Source organism: Rhineura floridana, chromosome 2 (assembly GCF_030035675.1).
Source record: "Rhineura floridana isolate rRhiFlo1 chromosome 2, rRhiFlo1.hap2, whole genome shotgun sequence".
Classification (NCBI taxonomy): Eukaryota; Metazoa; Chordata; class Lepidosauria; order Squamata; family Rhineuridae; genus Rhineura; species Rhineura floridana.
In genome coordinates, this window is record NC_084481.1 from 56,001,957 (window position 1) to 56,017,864 (window position 15,908).

General features: G+C 39.4%; 1 long non-coding RNA gene across 1 annotated transcript; it reads right to left on the reverse strand.

The window, feature by feature from the left end:
- Nucleotides 1–1,205: 1,205 nt before the first annotated feature.
- On the reverse strand, nt 1,206–9,462 carry LOC133378145 (uncharacterized). Its single transcript, XR_009760874.1, has 3 exons — nt 9,389–9,462; nt 7,126–7,224; nt 1,206–1,290 (listed from the first exon to the last, which is right to left on the reverse strand). It is a non-coding gene; the product is annotated as an uncharacterized LOC133378145 (long non-coding RNA).
- Between the last annotated feature and the right edge of the window lie 6,446 nt (nt 9,463–15,908).

Below are 15,908 nucleotides of genomic sequence, written 5' to 3' on the forward strand. Positions count from 1 at the left end.
GATGATTCTGGGCCCATCCCCAACAATATATACCTTCACCTGCCCCCACTGTTCATGCATTAGTGAGCAGCCAGGGAATGGTTTGCATCTGTAGACCTCTATGCATGGAAACTTCCTGAGATTGCATGGGGTTCCAGGACCTGGAGAAGCCTCCATCACAAGTTTATACACAAAGGCTTCCCTGCCTCAGACATCTATGCTAATGTGTGGGTAGTGGAGCAGAGCCTGGGGAGCTGCAATGTGGTGGCAGCAGGGCTGCAGAGCCATGCTTTACATAAGCGGAGGAAGCCAAAGCAGAAGACAAACTGAAACTTAATCTAGGTAAAACAAAAATAAATGTATTGATTTATTTGTTTGTTTTGTTATTGCATTTATATCCCACCTTTTCTCCAAGGAGCTCAAGGTAGCATACACGGTTCTGCAGGTTTGCATCTTATTGACCCAGAACTGCTGCTTGATGTCATGTTTTAGTCATGTATCTTACCTACTTTGGTTAGTATATCAGGTAGACAGACCTGATCACAGTGATACATTATTAGTTAGTTACCTCCAGATTAACTAATGCTACATACTGTATGTGGGTCTGCCCTTCAAAAGTGCCCGGAAACTTCAATTAGTCTAAAATGCTGCCACCTGACATTGTTGTCCAAGACTGGCTATTAAAAGCATATTACTCCAGTGCTTGCTTTCCCACTTCACTGCTATCCGTTCATTTCTGGGCTTGTTTCTACCCTTAAAGCCCCAAGTGGCTTGGGAATGGGATATGGGTACCTTAAGGACCACCTCCTGTATGTTTCTTTCTGCACGCTCCTATTAACATCAAAAATCCTGCTCCATGTCTCTCTCCACTGATTGAATGTGGTGGGTGAGTGCAAGGGGCAGAACTTTTTCAGCTGTAGTGCCAATTCTATAGAACTCCCTCATAATAAAAGCTTGTCTGGCTCCATCTCAAACCTTGGTGTTTTTGTTTTGTTTATTTTGCAAGCTTTCAAGGTTGCTTGATTAGGTTTCCTTCTGTGCTGCTGAATGCGCTTTGTTGTTTTGGCTTTTTTTATTGCGTTGACGGTCATTATTGTTCGATATTGTTCCATATTCCTTCAGTGTTGCTTTTGCTGAAGTTTCTCTGTTGATAAATTATTTTTGTCTTGTTGCTTTGGTACTGTATTTTATATGCCACTGTCTTTTCTTTTTGCAGCTTTCTATATTTTGTTGTTTTGGCTCTCTTCATTGCTTTGAGTCTTTATTGTTCTGTATTTGCTCTTAGGCACTTTGGTTTGTTGGTTTGTTTTTCTAAAAGAAAAGCAGGATTAAAACATTTTAAATAATAAAAATATTGGACTAAGTGGTTTAGTCAAACCCCAAAATTGAATTTGATTAGCTCTGTGTTCTGTAGGCTGACTAAATATGCAACTTCAGCTTTGTTAAACAACCAACCAATTAGCTATGTTAATTAATTTGTTTTTAATAAAGTTGTAGATCAGTATAGATATGACAATGTAGTTAAAGTTAATTTAAATATTTATTAATGTGAACAAATTCATTAAATATTTTTCAGATCTAGTCCAGGTATTAGGCACTGATGCACTAAAATTTTCAAAGAGCCAATGAAGCAAACTACCATTTTTTGCTAATATATAATATATGTACACTAGTTTTACATGATACACATATCTTTGCAAGTCCATAACTATTGCAGAATGGGGAGTGGCACTGAGAGTGACACTGTCAGGCTCTCTTCTAGTTGGATAGTAGCCATCAGCTGCAAAGATAAACAGTGTGTTTCAGGAGAAGGTCCTTACATCTATACTCTTAGTCAAGCTACAAGATTTCTGTGATAGGAAGCAGAGAATGCATCCACAGACCAGGCAAGGCATCCAAGCATGGAAAGGTAGGAGACCACTGCAAGGTAGATTGTTGAAATACTTGTGGACTTCCATGGGTGGAAGGATGCAGCTCAAAATGCAAGCAGTGGATTTTAGGTTGCTTAGACCAAATGCAAAGGGTGCTACACAAAGTTATATAGGCAGTATGAATCAACCAAACCAAGGATCAGCCACTGGACCTGGCCATTCCTTCCCTCTTCAGGTTCTGTTAAGGGTCCAGAAATTTTGATGGAGGAGGAAACTGGGACCAAAGTATATGATGTAGAAGATTACTCTTCTATTTATTTGAGAAGCTGCCATGCTTTCATCTTGGTTGGCTTCCTATGTCAATTGAGAATGGGACCCCAAATCCTCTGTAATATGGAGATGATTATGGGATGGGGGTCTTGATCATAATTTGCTAGGACAGCCAATAACTAAAACAATGGTGAAAACAATGTGGTTAAGCTAGCAAAACTTGAATAATATTTGTTTTGAGTTTGTACTGCTTTTGTTTCAAATGATGTGATTTGAAAAGTAAGCATGTTTGAACTTAATTTCCAATACATTAATAGAAGCATAATTAGGAATAATATGGTTCCTAGCTTGAATAATATGGTCTAATTATAATTGGCTACTGTAAAAATAACAACAAATTTGATTTTTGCTTTCCAATAATTCTAACTATTGAAATTTTGTGATATGGAAACTAATGCATTCACATTTGCTTATCATATCAATAGTGTCTAATTTTGTTAGCTCTTCTGTCGAATTATCTGATAAATATAACTAGCAGTTTTGATTTAGCGTCATTCTTTTTTTCATTTATTACACTTCTTTGGTCTGAAGAGCAATATGTTTGTTTTCACTAATAATATTAAATAGGAATCAATTTTCATATCATCATTCATCTATTTTTTCATATTGAATAGCCAGAACTCATTTAACTGAAGTATAACAAATGTGAAATGAAGTCCTTGCTTAATTCTGCTTGCATTTTTTAAATGTGTACAGCCATCAGAATGGCCCGTTGGTGGTAATATTTTCTGTTGAAACAAAATTACATTCTTACAGTGCCTCTGCATGTGGTTTTATTGGACACAGAACCTCCAATCTTCCTAAATCACACATGATCTGAGGTGAGCATGCAGTAGGGTTGCCAGGTCAGAAGCATCCCAAACGGTGAGATTTAGGGGTGGGCCCTAGTGATGTCATTAAGCATGATATGTTAAGCATCAACCACATTTGAGCATACCACTCAAACAAAACAAAATTCTCCAATTGGAAATTAAGCTGGAAATCTTAGCTAAAAAACGGTGTTCACAGGTCCAGCTGAAGTGATGGGTTCATTCCTTCTCATCTGTTTAAGGAGCCTAGGTAGGGAACATTTATTCTAGCCTACTTGCTTCTGGCAAGAAGGGTTTAAGTGCCCTCTGGACAGGCCAGTCACCAGAAGGCCACTGTAGGAAGAAGGGAGCCTAGTGTTGTGGAAATGTTAGATGGGAGAACTCAGGAGTAAAGATCGATGCCCCTGAAGGCTGCATTCTAAACACACTTACTAAGGGACTAAGCCCCATAGAACTCAACAGGACTTACTCCTGAGTAGATATGGATGGTAAGGCATCACTAGGGATCCTCTGCAAAGATATTGATATCAATGCAAGGTGGGCAACCCCCTGCCTGGAATGTCCTGCCCCTGCCTTCTAATGTCTCTGTTCCAAATCTCTACAGACTTGACCCTTCACTGCAGTCAGAGGTTTGGGAAATGAGTAAGAATTAAGAAGATTCTCTACCCTTTCCTGCCTATCCTGTGGGCTGCTATAAACTAAATTTGACAGCCAGCCCTATTCCAGTGAGTAATAATTGACAGAGGGAAAACACACATGGTTTGGTCTACCTTCATAGGCAGTAGCATGAGAACAGCAGCAATTGAAGCCACATTTCCCAATATGTGAATTCTCTTTTACCACTGTTGGGAAAGAAACAAACCATCATTCACACAACAAGGCGCATCATCAGTGGGTTTAAGGGGATGACCTGAGCACATGGAACCACTGTTATTGCTTTTATGGATGTAAGGAAGTGAGGTCAGAGGTTAATGAAATGCAAATAGAGAAGAAAAGAAAAAGATAGTGATGATTCCCTAAATGCAATACCATACCAACTACAACAAAATTCCTATGAGTAAGACAGAAAACTCAGCATCCCACAACCAGTCAGGGTTCCTAAACAAAAACAAAAATTAAAACTACCTGGCAGCCAATGCCACAGAAATCCCCATGGAGCACAACTTGACCTGGGGGCTGCAGTTAGTGCAGGATGCTGCAGCACAATTGCTGACATAAGTGAGACCCTGTCAACACATAATATCTCTGCTCTGAAATCTGCACTGGTTGTTGATTTGCTACCAGGCCATGTTCAAGGTGTGCTTTCCATGTTATGGATGCCACATAGTACTTCTTCTGCTCTTATGTGAAATCGATCCTTTAGTGTGGCAGCACCTACACTTTGGAACTCCCTAACTATATACATTAGGCAGGTGCCTTCATTGTACTCATTTGGCATCTGCTAAAAATATTTTTGTTTAGGCAAGCCTATCCAGGCCTGCAGAAACTATTATGCTTTTTATCTGTTTTTAAGTCATTGTTGGTTTTATTATTTTGAATGTTTTTGAATACCTATCTTTAACTGCTTTTGCCAATAATTTTATTGTTTTAATTCCTTCTGTAAACCACTTTGAGGGTTTTTTACAATAAAGTGGTATATAAATGTTGTAAATAAAATGAATAAATAAATTTCAGAGTCACTGTGGCCCTTTGGTCTCTTTCCTCTTTTAGGAACAAAGGAATCTGCCTTAGACCGACTCAGGCCATTTGGTACTATCTAGCTCAGTATTGATGACATGGACTAGCATTCGCTGTTCAGGATTCCAGGCAATAGAGATTGGATATTGGACCTTTGCATGCAAAGCATGTGGCCTACCACTGAGCTACAGCCCTTCCCCTGTTTAAAAATTATCTTTTAAAATTGCTCTTTTCAGTTCACTAATGAATGCACAACATACCTAGGGCAGATCCACACCATGCGTTCAAAGTATATTCAACATACATTTGAAGTACATGAATCCCACTATAGAATCATGGGAACTGAAGATTGTTAAGGGTGGTGGGAACTATAACTGTGAGGGGGAAATGACACTTCACAGGATTCTTTGGGGGAAGTCATGCACTTTAAATGCATGTTGGATGTGCTTTAAGTGTACTATGTGAATCTGCATTACTTCATAAACTTTGCCTGCGTATAAATCATTTTAATTATTTTTAACATGGAAATCAGCTTCAAAGTTTACTTGATGACCATGGGCTACTCACCATCTCTTAGCCTATCTGCCCTTCAGGGTGAAAACTATGGAGGGGGACTATGACCACTCCAAGGAAGAAGGGCACACTTAAAATGTAGAGGAAAAAATAATGTACAACCATAGTGCGTAATTAGATACTTATCAGGACATAGTATGAAGAAAAAATTATATGATCATGCATGTCAGAGATGTTTATTATTTATACAACCTGTTAAGATATTTATAGTGCAATCCTATGCATGTTTAGTCAGAAGCAAGTCCCAATGTATTCAGTGTTTTCAAACAGAAGCATGCACAGGACTGCAACCTAAACTCACTCACCCAAACCAAAATTCAGAATCATGCCACTTTAAGCTCTTGTACAACTGTTTTATACTTGTTTTATGGTTATTGGATTTTGAATAGATTTATTTCTTGTTGTGAGCTGCCTTGTTTTCCAACCCTACCTCACAGGGCTTTGGAAATATTCCATACACACACACACTAGAGATGTAAAAATACATACACCCTATGTTGTTGTCAAAATCAGTTGGTCATTGCAGAACATTTTTTTAAAATCAGTAGTATTTTCCTACCAAATAAAAGTACTGACTTTTGGCTGAAGGGCGGGTAATAAATTCTAATTCTAATTCTAATAATAATTCTAAGTTAGCCCTGCCTCGTTGCATTTTTAAAAAAAAGGATTGGAGGGGGAGAAAAATATTTACAATGTAATCCTTTGCCATGTTCACTCAAAAGTCCCATTGATTTACAGCACAATCCTAACCATGTCCACTCAAAAGTAAGCCCTACTGTATTCAGTAGGGTTTACTCCCAGGTAAAGGGATTAGCATTGCAGCTTTACTCCCAGGTAAGTGGGTAATGGATTAAAATTTCATATTGGAAAGGTTTTCAAAACAGGCTATGAATTATACAAATAAACTGCCCTCTTCAGCAGCCCAGTAAAATTTAAAGAAAAGTGTAATATAGGTTACATTCACTTAACTTCTGATGTGCACACAAACGGGAAAAGGAAACTTTTCAAGATTTGCAATGGGTTCTAGCATATTGCCTGGAGGTCAGCAAATCTCTTGTCAGTCACAACCCTGACTTCACATATTGGCTAAAAACCTGAAAGGGCAGGGATTAGAGCAGCCGACTTCTAACAGAAGTTGTGGTTGGGTGGCTGACGTTTTGGAGTATATCTCTTGGACCAGACCACCTAGAAACTTATTTTTTTAAAATGAAAGAGATCAGAGTCCAGAGATCAAAGTAACTCACCCAGAGACAGAGAGAGGACCCCCAAAAACCAGAGTCTTCAGGCGAAAACTGGAGACCAGGCAACCCTAGCATGCACTGATCTTACTTTTTTTTTTTTACACATTAGAAAGTGACTGGTATGGCCTGGATTCAGAATTCTCAAACTGGTGATTAGTCCAGTAAATTCTGTCAGCACCAGCCAACTGCCAGGTAAACACATGCGCAAACATATATGTATGTAGCTGCACATGTTGAACCCTCAACTACATATGTGTATCTTTTACACTGGTCTGCACAACTTGTGATCTACCAAGCTGAATGAAGCCTAACAGTGTTGCATTGTAGTCTACTAGCTGCTAGACATCTTTATTGTATTGGCAGTCCCAAGAAGATAGCAAAATTAGGTGGTTTATAGCTCCTTGTGACTGACCATACATGGCTAGGGGGTTGCATCTGGATTGGTAGAAACAGGTTGTACAGGCCTGGTCTATATGAATTAATATTTTGTTGTATTTTTATAATTACCATATAAAATAATACTTGAAGGAATAGACAGACATTAACATAAAAAGAAAGGTTGCTGCACTACGAATGCCCTACAAATGCACCTTTATTACTGAGCTGAACGTACAAGCATGCAATACAAGCCCCCCTCCCACTCACTTCCTTATTGCCACCACATCCTTGTCTTCCTTCTGCTTCATTCAGTTATTGTCACATCTAGTTTGGCTCTAAGAAATGAAGTGAGTTTGTAGTCTGAATCTAGAAAAAAAGAGAATTTAGATACAAACAGATGTATCCTTGGAATGCAATCACTCTTTTTGGTAACATGAAGCAGGACTAGTGGATGTGCTAACTGCTTATAGGAGACTATTTGCCTCAACTGAACTGTGTAATATATGTGTAAATACATGAAATATTTCGAAGTCTCAGTGCTCTCTCATCCAAATGTAACCAAATCCTGTATTGCTGCTGGACTTCTCAGCATTCCATGCAAGGGAGTAAGTGCATTAAAATATAATAAAATGCCATTCAACCCATCATTAACACCAAAGTATTTCCAGCTATCTTCAATGATAATTTAAAATGTACATACTTTTTTTAGCAATACATGATTTTCAGATTAAATCTCTAATTTCAAAGATTTAGAAATAATTACTTTCTTTAAATAGAATTCCTTCTCATTCTGTATTCAAATCAAATTTTATTAAAATATAGTAACATTATATTGTAACAACTACTTTCAATAATTTTATTTACACCCAGTTCTCTAAGCAAATCCCCTATGTGTATTTTTTTAGTTAGCATCTCATATTAAAGAACTGAATCTCCAAACCATTTACAAACTCAGCCTTTGTTATCTTTAATAACAACCACATTATAATAGGTTGGATCCAGACTTCCCACGAGTAGAACTCTGCTCATGGGGTGCCACTGCTAGAGGAAGTGGAGACTATTTTTGCTGATTTTCCCTTCCTCCTGCAGTTGCCTATGCCCCCTGAAAAGCTACTTTGGAAGGCATGGGGACATTCTACAAAAGTTGGGGAGGGAGCTGCAGGAGGAAGGGGAAATCACATTGTGACAGTTTGAAAATAATGATCCTGGCTTGCTTAACTATAGTCTAGCAAGCCAGGAAAGAACTTCAGATTTGCTCATTTTTTCCTTACCTCCTCTGCATATGCACTGACTTCAACACTTCCGTCACAGTCTCTTTAAACCAGAGTTCTCTGTTAAATTCAAAACAGGGAACTCTGATTTAGATCACATCCACACCATACAATTAAAGCACCCTAAAGAATCCTGAGAACTATAGTATGTTAAGAATGCTGGAATTGTAGCATGGTAGTTCCTAGGATTCTTTGAGGGAAGCTATGTGCTTTAAATGTATGGTGAGGATGTGACCTTAACATCAGATTACTAACCAGCTTAAAATCCTTTAGATCAGAGTTAAATCAGACTTCCACCGTTAAATCAAGCCGGCATTTTTACCTCTTACAAAAGAGATTTTCAGAATTATAATTAACACAAGCTTTTTTAAAAGGCTTCCAACTATTTGTAGATTGTGTTGCCCATACATTGAGATCTCACACAGTGAGCCTGTCTTCTAGCTGTAGGATGTAACAAGCGCTCCCCACTTCCCCAATCAGTGAAAAGTTCCAGGTACAGCACTTCCTTGGTTTGGCTTCCTCTGGAGAAGAGATCACTGACATCATTTATCTCACAACCATTACAGCACAATCACCGGCTGCAGTTAAGGCCTGAATATTAATTTATTATTTATTATTAAATATGTATTTTAGACCACCCTTCATCTGAGTATATCAGGGCAGGTTATACTTCCATTAAAACTACAATCAAAAACACAGTAAAAGAAGATTAAACAGCCCTAAAATTCTGGGCATCAAATCGGCATCAAACCTCAGAGAGCTTCCCATGGCTCTCATTGCAGTGGGTTGCAGTGGCAGACTAAATCTCTGACATGCTTGAGCAAATATATTTTTACTTGGCAGTAAAATGCTAACAATGTTGGTGCCAGTTGCGTTTCTAAGGGGGCGGCATTCCACAATCTGCGTGTGACATTAATTAGAAGATTAGCAATCATGTTGTGCGTTTTTTTAAATTAAATGCCAGGCCCAGGTGTGTGTGTGTGTGAGTGTGTGATCAATTATTATCAATATTACAGCATTGGAGAAGGTGCCAATGGAAGTTTTTTTTCCTAAAGCTAATTGCTGAGGAGAGGGGCGATTTAATGAAGATTATGACTTGGAGGGAAGCCTTGAATTTTCACTCCCCATGCAATGTGATCTTCATAACAATTGCATCCGCACACACATGCATGCCTTGTATTTAATTTAAAAAAAACACACGGCATGATTGCTAAACATGTTAATGTCAGGTATAGCTAGGCTTATAACGACCAATTTACCTGTTTGTTTTTGAGGTGATGAAGTCTATGTGTGATGATGTTACCATATCATTTTTATAGGGAGAGCCATTTGTGTGAGAAAGGCCTGCACATGAAAAAATGAAAGGTTAACTTGTCAGAGAGAATATTTGAACATTGGTGTTTCTCCAGTGTGAAGTTCCTAACTTTGTGCTTATGTTCATTCCAGGTAGAAATGAACTAAATGAAGGAGGAAAAATCAGGGTTGTGCCTTCTGTCCCTATTGCCAGTTGCCCATTCATTGAAAGTATTATTTCCATTGTAACGTATTCATATAAATGCAGGCATGTGTACATTCTCCACACAATATCAGTTCCCTGCAAAAATGCAGGTGTTTTTTTTTCAGGGGAACATTAATTTGCCTTGCTGTATAGCACATAGGTCTCCTGGTTTCTGTTCATAATCACTGCCTTGTTGTTCACCTTTGGAAAAGTCGCAAACTCCCAATTCTTTCACCATCACTCAGTTGAAAACTGGCAAGAACTAGCAGCCAGCTTCCTCAGATAGCTTACAATGAAGGTTTCTCCCCCCTTTTTTAAACTGAATATATTCCTCAAGAATTATTATAATTTGTTTACCAGAATGCCTTTTCCATTACTAGCTTTTGGGGCATCAAGATAAGAGAAATATATATTTCAGCAATGTGAAAATATCCCCTTTCAGATATATTACAGTTGGCTTGCTAACCATTTGCGGAAATTTGAAGGATCCATTTGCTGTTTGAATTGCTTATCATCTACTGAGAAATCTGCTGGCAAGGTTAGGTTATCAACAGAAAATAAGAAATAAGATGAGAAACAGTAAGAGAACTTGAAAAGAGTAGTTTAAGACATTGGCCTCTTTAACTGTAAATAGCTTCTATTCTCTCTAGACCAGATTATTGAAATGGCAGCACAATACTGATATGTCAGGCCCCAGACCATCATCTTCTTTACATGATTCTATCTTGAGTCACAATCAGGTGTCATTGCTTATATACCTGACTACATTTCTATTAGATTTTAGACCACACACACACAGTGTCTCTAATCCTGCAGTCATTGTAATAATCCTGTTTAATCCCCTTGATTTCAAAGGTTATTTCAGACCAATTAAATTAAACCAGCCCAATATAACTCCAGAACATGGATGTGGAAACTATGGTCCCCCATGTGTTGTAGAACTAGAACTCCGATCCTTCCTGACCATTGACCTTGCTGACTGGGGCTGATGGGAGTTGGAATACAACATATAGAGGACCACAGACTCCTTATCCCTGCTCTAGAGGCTGCCTCCTTTTCTATGTCCCACCATTTTCCTATGTCCCAGTTAGACTATTATTCAAACTATACTATATGGATACCTAGAAAAAATATATTGTTTCTCTTTGAGTTCCATCGAAGACTAAGGGCAAATGTTTCCCAAGAAGTAATGGGATATCTTGAAGGCTAGCAGGGCATTTTAAATGTATTGCATTATATTTGTTTAATTATTGTATGAACCCAATACAATATTTGCAACTTTCCCCCCAGGGATCAGTTAAGAAGTTTCTCTGCCACCTTTTTGATTTTAAGTACTTGTTCTTTGGTTCCACTCTGGTTCAAGTGGATCTCAGCTTCTTGTACAGCTTCCTCAATTAAGTCAAGCAGCAGCTTTGTATGGGGGATGGCATTTCCCACCTACCTAGATGACATCTGGAGAAACAGAGGAATAGAAATGGCGTGTCCAACACATAACACTGAGTTTTCTTTTACTAAACTGAGAACATTAGATGCATCGTACACAAATTAAAGAGAGGGTGAATCAGACTGGGACTAGGGATATTTTATGCAGCATGGTAAATAGATGTGTATAACTGGCTGACTCCATCCAGGATTTTTGATACATTATGTCCTGCAGACTTCATCTACAGCCTGACTGTAACATTCTGCATCAGAAAGGGGAAATTTTAGTCTCTTGAAACCTGATGTCTTGATCACTCACATATATTTGCTGCCTTACATATCTCTGGAATAGAAACCTCAACCATGGTAAGGCTCTTGAGATGAAGGTAGGTATGGTGGAAGGGTAACAATGCACACATGTACACCAAGGAGTATATTCCATGTGGGATAATAGTTCCTGTCAATCCTTATGGTGCCCTTTCCCCCCTCCTTAAAGGCATCAGTGTGCACTCAACATTTTCAAAATGTTGGATTTCTTATGTGTTATCATTAAGGCTCTTATTGCAAAGCAGTGTAATTCCTAGAATATGTAATCATTTATTAATATTTTTTAAACTATTGCATTCATGGTATAAAAATAAAAGCTGAAGATTAGTCTATTGGAACTTGCATTTCCTTTCACTTTTGTTTGACAAAATGAACTTACTTGGAAGGAAGGGAACCATCAGGACGCAGTTAAGATCAGAAACAGAAGAGTGATGTGGGCTGCCTCTTTTGAAGATATGTTTTTTAGGAGCTGAAAGAAACTCAGGATTCTATGAGAAAGGAGAATAAAGATAGATCTGGAAAACAAAAAAAGGATGAAAGAGAAATTAAAGGCAAGGTTCAAACTATGGAGATTGGCTTAATTATGGACATGAAAAAAGATTTGGATTTCCTGGCTCTGACGGATCCTGGAGACAAATATTATAGTTTGGAATTCAGCGCTGTCCCTGAAGGAATTGAAGAGATTGGAGATAAAGATATTATCGGTTCAAAAAAATTCCTGGACTGGAAGGATTTGATGGAATTTGAAATGGAGAAAGTTAACAGAATTAATCCCTGTTTTGTGTCAATGGAAAAATCTTCAAGAGATGTACCAGTGTATCATGTGGAAAAGAGGAACAGAGATGCGGCTTTGCAGCAATACTTCCGTGATACGTTCGGAATTCATGGCAAGAAAATATCTGTGATGGAGGAAATTCCTATCAGACTTTTATTATATGACTATGACAGCAAGATTTTTGGATGCGTGGAGATGGAAGATGGAAGATGGACCTAATACGGATAAAGACAGAAGAGCGATTTGAAATTACTGGACTTAGTAGACTTGATGAGTTGGATTAATTGACATGTTTATTTAGGGGGGGGAAATTGATTGATATATATCTCAAGGATTGGAAACTTCTCTTTGACTTTTTGTGGAAGATTAAAATATGATGTTAATGAGATTTGAAACCAATTAAGATAACCGCTGGAGGAAGGTGATTTTATAATCTATTAAGAGATAGGTTTGTTATATATTATAGATTTATAGCTGAACTATGACAAATCGGAAGTCAATATTTTTATATATTTTTTCTCTTCTTTTCTTTTTTTTATTGTATTAGTTATTGATTTGTGGTTTTTTTGTATTGTTTTGGTTTTGAAAATTTGAATAAAAATTAATTGAAAAAAAAAAAGAAGATATGTTTTTTCAGTACCATCCTATACATGTCTACTTAGAAGTACATCCCAATAAATTCAATGGGGCTTACTCCCAGGCCTTAATATCTGAAAAGAAGAGAGATTAGTTTTCTGGCCTTTCTGGTTTCTGTTTGCCTGACACATGACTGGAGATATGTTGGGCCTGGCTTTAATGTATCCATTGGTAAAAGAAATGCACTTAGTGCATGCTCAGGTATGGTATTTTACATGTTCTATCCAGCCTGAGCCCAGGTATTTAAAGAGGTAAAAAAACAATTATTATGGATGTTGTTTGAGCATCATGTTGTAAATAAATCTTGCCTTTTGACTGATGAGGCACTGCATGTACTGCATGTCTATTTGAGAAGGGCATCATATATATATGCCCCCTCAAATAGACTCACTCGTAATGTAAACACGTGATGTCTGAGCTCACTGACTTTATGAGCTTCCCAGAATTAAAAAACTTCCATGACAGTCTTAAGACACCTCAATAACTAGAAAGTATTTTAAACTGAACATTTTTGCCTCTGTCATGTGAAAAGTCGCAAGGTGAAATCTATCACATTGCCAGCAAGCAAGGTAGGCCATACATGCAAAATACTGGTATAAAGTGGTCTTCCCTTAATAGGTTTAAACCACTCTTTGATTGGGAATGGAGGAGGAAATGGCTCCAGCAGCCCTGAAAGGTACACATGAGATACAATGGAAGGATGTGGAAGATTCCCTACCCCCACTGGTCACTTTAGCAATGCTCAGATTGAGGAGGGATTTCCAGCCTGAGAGAGAAGCTGTCTGCTCTTGCAGAATGCATTTATTTACGACAATTCTATAACCCCAGTTCTTGATTTTTAGATACGTTTAAGAGCTCAACATCCCTGAAGGTTCTGTGCACCCCAGTCCCCAGTGTGCACTGGTGACACACTGCCATGAAGACAGTACTTTAGAGCAAAATCCCAAGTCCCTCTTCAGTGGAATAAGCAGGAGGACCCCCATACTCAGCAAGGCTGGCTTACCACATTTTGATCTAACTGAAGTAATATTATATTACCATCTAAAGGTGTGTATGATGGTCGTGGGACATAACACTATTAAATCTTGAGTCCTACACCACTGCAGATGTGTGTGTAGGAAGAATTCATTCATTTATCAATCTTTCTGTTCTATTCTATGCAGTTTTGTGGAAGTACATACCACTTCCTACATAAGTGAACATATGCACAGCCCTTATAAAGCAGAAAAGTACGATGTAACTTCAAAATATTGAAGCCTGTGATTTTTTTACTTTGCTTTATTTATTTTATTAGTCCGGATTAATTGGTTCTCTAATAATAAAAACGAATAATTTGGCTTTGTTTAAATGTGGGAAGAAACTGTACAGATGCTGAAGATGCTTTCTGTTTCTTCAGTTCATGTCTTCCAGGTGCTGGAGCCCGACACGTCGAAATAGGCTCTAAGACTAGATACCGTGTGGATTAAAACTCTTCTGCAATATCTGATACATATATGTGAGAGGACGAGACGTCCAAAATAAAAATTAGCGGGTTGATAGTTTTCATGTTTGGGTTCTCCCCCCCCCTCCATCCGTAAGGCCTTAGAAGACACTGGAGAAAAGCTTCGTGTGAGGGAGAAAGAAAATCAGAACGACAGAGCGTGAGACAGAGCGCCCTAGCGAGAGTTTCGTTTCTGGCGGGAAAGCTGGGACGGGGAAAGCCCTGAACTGACGGGGCTGGCGCAGTGCCAGGCGCAGTCCCAGGCTGGCGCGCGGCTTGTCTGCCCGGAGCGAGCAAACGAGCACGCGCTCGCTCCTGCCCCAAAGCCATTGTTTCCTTTCCTGGCGGCGTCAATGGAAATTCCCCCCTCCCTTCTGCTGCCCGGGCTGGGCAGGGCTATTTATACAGCTTGGCGCTGCCGTCACGGAGAGCGGCTTCGCTGACGGGGGAGCTGACGCTCTTGGCTGCCGGAGTCGGGCTTGCGGCGTCGCTGGGGCGGCTACAATGGACGCTCTGTGTGCGGTGACAAGAGAACTAGGAAGGAAGGAAGGAGAGATGAGTAGGAAGAAAGACCTCCTCCCCACCCCCACCACTTTCACCGCCTACCCGTACCCCGCTTACTTCGAAAGAGAAACGCTGCGGCTGCGAGAGCCCCCTGGAGGTGACCACTTGCCCCTCAGGCGAAAGGCTCTGGCTGGCACAGGGAGCTTAGCCCTGGCGTGCGAGTGATTGACAAGAAGAAAACCGGCGAGCCAGGCGGGCGTTAGCAGAAAAAGCCTGTGCTCCCTGGTATAGCCCAGAAATAGGTAAGAAGGGGGGATGCGCATGTGGCCCTCTAGATTAAACCTCATTCTCAGTAACAACTTCTAATAGCACCTTCCCCCCCCCTATGAGGAAGGAGGAGGGGCCTCTCTTCTTTGTCCCCACCCCTAAACAAGCCCACTATTTCTAGATCAAGGAAGCCTTTTCCCTTGGGCGGGGGAGTGGGGAGAAGGGGTTTTTCGTGACACTGCAAAGGATCCTTTTGGATCTTCAGCACTAGCTGTAGTGGAAAGCATTAGCTTGTTCTTTCCTCCCTGGATGTTTCCCAAATGTATCAGTTAAAATTGTTCACAAACTTGCTTCTTCTACTCCTCCTCCTCCTCCTCATTTCACAACGTCCTATAAAGCATTCCATACAAACTGAATGTCCATATCTGTATCCTGGTAGAGTTAAACCTACCTCTACTTCTTTCTCTCTTCTTTATTTAGTTAAATCTTGATAACAGTTTTCTGTGCAGCTGGATTTCCGCTGGGTGCAGATGTTGCTAATGGCAGCTTAAGCACGGATGGGCAGATAACATATGGAATGCAACATGTTGCCATATGGTCCCTTTAGCCTTTCACCTCCAAGAAGATCAATCAAATATATTCTGGGAGGAAATTTAATGACTCTGAACAAGAAGATGAATTGCTTGGTACAATTTATATTCCTTGACCTGAGACTTTATAAGACAGTTAGCGGATCTTCCATTCTGTCTAGTAAGGATGTGAACTGACATGCAGGAAGACAGCAAATGCTATCAGCTTTCTATTTGTCCTCTGGGATCTTGTGAACTGCCAAACATGTCTCTTGGCCTGCTTCCCTATAACATAATTTGA